This window comes from Alligator sinensis, unplaced genomic scaffold (genome assembly GCF_000455745.1).
Source record: "Alligator sinensis unplaced genomic scaffold, ASM45574v1 scaffold546_1, whole genome shotgun sequence".
In the NCBI taxonomy this organism is placed as follows: domain Eukaryota; kingdom Metazoa; phylum Chordata; order Crocodylia; family Alligatoridae; genus Alligator; species Alligator sinensis.
Genome location: NW_005842061.1, coordinates 83,480 through 89,295, shown reverse-complemented (window position 1 = coordinate 89,295; position 5,816 = coordinate 83,480).

Here is a 5,816-nt window from a genome sequence, read left to right as displayed (position 1 = left end):
AGGGTCAGCCGCGGAGGACCCCCCCACCCCCAGTCAGCAGGATCAGCCACGGGAGACACCCCCCGCCCCTCCCAGCCTGCAGGATCAGCTGCGGGGGGGACCCTCCCCCCTGGTCGCTCACTGTCTGCTGCGGGGGCACCAGTTGCCCATGAGAATCTGTGTCCTATTTTGAAAGCATTTGCCAATCTTCTCTGTCTTTTGAAAAAGAGTTCTCTCCTTTTTAATATCTAATATGTCTACTGTTTAATGTCTAATGTATTTAAGTGGGGTTTAAAGGTGTTCCCATTTTCTCCTCAAAACTCTGTATTTATTTACCATATTCAAGTACCTCCCATTACTGTATTTGCCAGATCAAATCCTCTCTCAAAGAGAGTAGTGAGTTCCTAGGGAGATTCCTGATTTTTCTGGTTTGATGGGGACAAATTGCTTGAGGGACTTCCCTGAGATCAAAGACTGAGGTAAGGGCTTGACTTGGATTAGCAGCCAGTATCCTTTTGGCTCCCAAATCTCAGGCCAAATCACACAGCCTCCCATTTCTCAAGTTGCTTTTGGGCATCTAATTGGCACTTGACAAAGTACCTGTCCTAAGACAGTCAATATCAATTAGCATACTTATTAATGCACATAGTTGTTAGCACTGGTTACCTAATTACCTCACTAGTGCACCAGGAAGGCTTACAAATGATGGTGTGCTCTAAGGGTTGTTTCAGGAGTTAGGTATTGAATTGTGGGAGTCATTAGGGTGCACATGGAAAGTGATGGATTTGTGGTGCAGGATACATTTAATCCAGGACTGATTGTTCTTCTAATACCTTGAGACACAAGTAAGGACCACAGTAGCCTGTGTACAGGGTGGAGCATAAGTATGCTACTCCACCAGCAGCCCAGGGAAGGGCACAGGGAAGACTGCCTGGCTGTGACAGAGACAGACTTTTCCCTGGATTCCTTCTTGCTCTATTGAGGATTTAATTTGTGATGGTCCTTGGCACTGGTCTGGCTCTGCTGGCTGACTGATTGGGGGCCTGGGGCCAAACCTCTGCTGGCACCCAACCCATCTCACCTACCCACCACCCTCTTGTGCAGGGGTGGGAGAATATGAGGTTTACAGGACTTGGGTCTCTCCTGCCCATGTTTAAAGGGAAAGGAAAACTGCCTCCTGTTATGTCCCCTGGGCTAGGGGCAGACATTCAAAAAGCCTGAGCCTGAATTGATTCAGTCTTTGCAGGTTAGTCTAACCTGCAGAGAGTGAACCGGTTTGCAAGTGGATAAACGTTTGGCACATGCCTGCAGTGGCTCAAGCCAAAAGCCTAGGGGGTGCTAGCGCAGCCCTCCCTTCCAATAGGGAAGCTTAGCTAAGGAGTGGGGGTGTGGCCAGGCCCTGGCAGGCCCGCCCCAATGGTTTGCTGACAGCTGGGAGCAATCACCGCACAGAGGGATACCTGGCCCCAGAGGGGAACTCTTCCCCTCCTTCCTCTCCCCCACCACTGTGGGGCCAGGAGAGGGGCCCTGTTCAGTGCTGGGTGGGGGGCTCTCCTCCCTCCTGCAGTGGGGTTAGGAGTGGGGGTCTGTGAGATTTCCTGGCCCCAGAAGGGGACTCTTCCCCCTGCTTCTCCACCACCCCTGCGGGGGGGGGGCTCTATGGGATGCTGCCCAGCTCCAGAGGGGGACTCTTCTCCCAACTCCTCACCCCCCAGGGCAGGGGGAGGCTCTGTTCCATGCTGGGGGGAACTCTTCCCCGCTCCTTTTCCTTCCCTCAGAGGTGCAACAGGAGTGTGGAGCTCAGCTGGGCAGGGTGTGGTATATGGGGTGCGAGGAAGGGTGGCGGGTGTAGGGACATCCACACACTCCCCCATGGTGTGCAGCCCCTGCTGCCTGGCAACAGCAGCAGGCAGGGAGGTCAGGGTGTTTGTGCCCAGTGTTAGCATAGCTCTGGCCAGTGCTGCATGAAGGAGGAAGTGGAGCCTTCCTTATCCCCACAGCTCTGCTCCCTGAGCTTGAGCCTGCAGCTCCAGCCCTTGTCCCAGAGGAAGCCCCATGCTGGAGCCAGCTGCTTCCCCCAGTCCCCACTGTGCAGGGCCCCACACTCTGCCAGGAGTGGAGGGAGCCCCACACCCTGCTTCCCTGCAGAGTCCAGCATGGGGCTTCCCCATGTGAGTGCGGAGCTATAGGCACATGGAGCTGTGGGGATAGAAGCAGCTGGGCAGGCTGCGTAGGCCTGCACTCCTTGCCCCCAGCACAGTGCTGACTGCCTATATCATGGCTTTGCGCTGCACCTGCAGCTCCACACTTGCATGGGGAAGCCCTGCGCTGGACTCTGCGGGGAAGCAAGGGGTGGAGTGCAGGGCCCTGCACAGTGGGGGCTGGGGGAAGCAGCTGGCTCTAGTGCAGGGCTTCCCCCACTGCAAGGGTGGGAGCTGCAGGCTCAGACTCAGGGAGCAGAGCCACAGGGATAAGCCATGCTCCGTTCTCTCCCCACAGGCTGGCTGGAGCCACACCTGCACTGGGCGTGAGCACCCTAACCTCCCCACCTGCTGCTGTTGCCAGGCAGCGGGGGCTACATGCCATGGGGAGAGTGGAGGGGTCCCTACAACCCCCACCCCCCCTCACACCTGCACCCTGCCCAGCTAAGCTCTGTGCTCCCACTGCCCCTTTGGCCGGGGGGAGAGAAGGAGGGGGAAGAGCCCCCCCTGCATAGAACAGAGCCCCCCCATACCCCCGCCCCCACTCGGGCTGGGTAGCATGTCTTGGAGCCCCCCCCTCCCAGCTCTGCAGCAGCAGGGGGGGGAAGGGGAGGAGGAGGAAGAGTCCCCATCCATCACCTCACAGAGTCTCCCTCCCCAGCCTGGGAGAAGGGGAAAGACTCCCCCCAGCACAGAACAGAGCCCCCCTCCCCACCCTGTGCGATAACCTACCCAGCATGGCCCCATTAAGGGGAAGGGGGCAGGGAGAAGGATTAATTCCTCCCCCTTCCCTTCCCTGCAGCTGGGGTCTGGCAGCTCTAGGGGCCACTGCTGCAGCCCCCATCCCCTCTGCTCCCGGGCAGATAAGCAGACCCCAGTTGCGGTGGGGGAAGGAGGGGAATTTTAACCCCCTCCCTGCCCACTGTGCCTTAATGGAGCCATGCGGGTTGGTGTTTCTGCTATGGTCAGTCCGTGCTCCAGTTAGAGAGCAAAGGGGCGGGGTCAGCCCTGGAGCTGGAGCAGAGAGCGTCATCCAGCCCAGGGAGCATGCTGGGATGCTTGGAGTGTCTGGTTTATCTTAAACCAGCAAGGGGGCTGGGGCAGATGTTGCATAAACTGGTTTGACCCAAATCAGTTAAGTCTTATACTACATTCAACTAGGTTTATCACAAACCTGTTTCAGCCATTTTCAGACTTGTTTAGGTGTACTGAACATCTATTCTGTTACAGGTTTAAACCAGTTTCTTATCACTTAACCCGGTTTGTGTGTGCTGTCTGCCCCTGGGTGCTGTGTCTATCTGGGTCGTGATCTAGTCTTAAAATGAGCAAGTAGGATTTTTGTTCTCTGTGGCGAGAGAATGCCTTCTGCAAAGTAAATCAACTGGGTATTCCCAGTGCAAGGATGATCATAAAATACAGGCGATCTTCTCAGTTCTATTGTCACAGCAGCTCTGTGCTCACACATGCAGAGTAATATAATTTGATTATACATTTTTGGGTTACCTTATTCAGAATTAATTACATGTGACCTGGAGAGTAAAAATTAACTAGAGAGGCTAGACACCTGAAATTAGATTTAGCAGTGTATGTGGGTTTTCATGTATCGTGCCTTCTGCTTTACTCAGCCGGTGGGTACCATACTTATCAGCCAGCAGGCAGAGCCAATGGATGATGCAACATTCATGCCCAGGAACCAAAGCAAACCCCACGCTCTGTTTCAATTTAATGCTCGTGAAAGGTGACAGCCTTGAATTCTGAAGCCTTCTGTCCCCAGAATAGGTACAGCTCAGCCTGTTTAACGGACAGGGAAGTGTTGCCTTCCCAGTGCCTCTACTTTGTCAGGGTCCTTCAGTCCTGACAAGCAAGGGCTCTTTCTAATACAGAGAAGACAGTTCTGCTTAAATCTGGTGTCAGCCATTGCCTCTCTCCTTAAGCTGTCTGGACAGGGCTCGTGTGTGTTTGTCTGTATGTTACTCTGCTCCACTGCTCAGAGCAATGCAATCCTTAGTTAGCAAACACACCATTGTCAGGGGGAATTTTTGATACAAATGTGATTTGGGGAAAGGGAGAAGGAGGGGGAGTTCAAGACTAAGGGGTTCTTTCCATGCTATATAATATTTTTAAAGCACAGCTTATCATGAGCTACGTTTGCACTTTCATGGTGTAAGGCATGAACCCTGTCATCCTGCATGGCCTATTGGCTTATCTGGACATAGGTGCAGATGTGTAAGGGTACCAGGGGTTGAAAATCTCCAGAGCAAGTGTGTGGGGTCTGGGTCAACAATGGCCAGAGCCAAGATGCTGACCAACACAGCTTAGTCAGTGCGAATTGGGGTTCACTTGTGTTACGGGACAACTATAATAGTGTTACTAGTGCCTGCAACAACTTTCCTGCCAGGGAGGAAGCCATGTTTGGGTTGGGGTTCTGTGGAATCAGTGCTGATCGAGGCCAGCTGCTTATTACAGTCATCTTGGAACAAGGTGTTTTAACACCTACGCAGTTGAAACTTGCTCAGAGAAGGACTAGACAGCAAGGTGATTAAAATTCTCATTGGTTCTATTGTCGTGTATACTAAGACTCCCAGCAGTAGGGTGGCCCAATAACAACAGTGGTAAGGAACGTTTTGGGGAAGATGACCAGATCCCAGTGAACGTGGAGTGAACTATGCTTTCTACGCTTGTGTTCATGGTATATATAATTAAAGAGGACCAAGGGCACAATTCCAAAGCCAATTTCAGTCAATGGAAGTGTGCCCATTTCCACAGGTCCCAGATGCATATATATGTGGGCTGATGGAGGAGTGATGGGATAGTGGGCATCTGAGAAACACGTTCAGGATCATAAAAAGGAACCTGCCAATACAGGTTAACTGCAAAAGAGAGTTAATCAATGGGACAGATTGATTAAGGATATCTGGCAATGGGTGGTCAGTTTTTCTTTGTAGGCACTACTCATTATAGAACTCAGTTAGTGTTGGACTGGCAGACGGTAAGGATTGTGAAAGTAATGAGGTGGTCCAGTGCATTGCGGTTGCAATTCCCAGCATGCAGGACTGTGCTAGAAAAGGCAAGAGGCAGATGAGGCCTAACAGGAGGCCTTTAAAACTGGGTCCTGGGTGCTTATTTTTCTCATGGGAGACATACTGTACTGTATAATTTCAGTTAGTTGCCCATCTTTTAAGTCTTGGTTAAGCCCCTCTGTAATCCTTTCCTTTATTATGATACAATCTGTGGGTGCATCTACACAATGCTACATCGCTGTAGCGACATGACCCCTTGTTATAGTGCGGTGCTACAGCGACATAGTGCCTAAAAATAGCCATGTGCAGTGGAGTACCAGCTGTTACTGCACCATCTCTTAGTATTTAAAAAAGGAAGTACTAAATGACGGTGCAGTAACAACAGTGCCATAGGGGCACGTATAGACTACAGATGTGCCCTGTATCATCTTGCCATCTGGCATTGTTATTAACCAAGTGCCATTAAATATACATGGTACTTCACAGACAAATAAAAGATGAAGTTCACGCACTGCACAATCCTGCATGTGGCATTTGTACATCAGCAAGCTGGGACATTATGGCTAGGGACAGACATTCAAAAATTCTGAGCCTAAATTGATTCAATCTTTGCAGG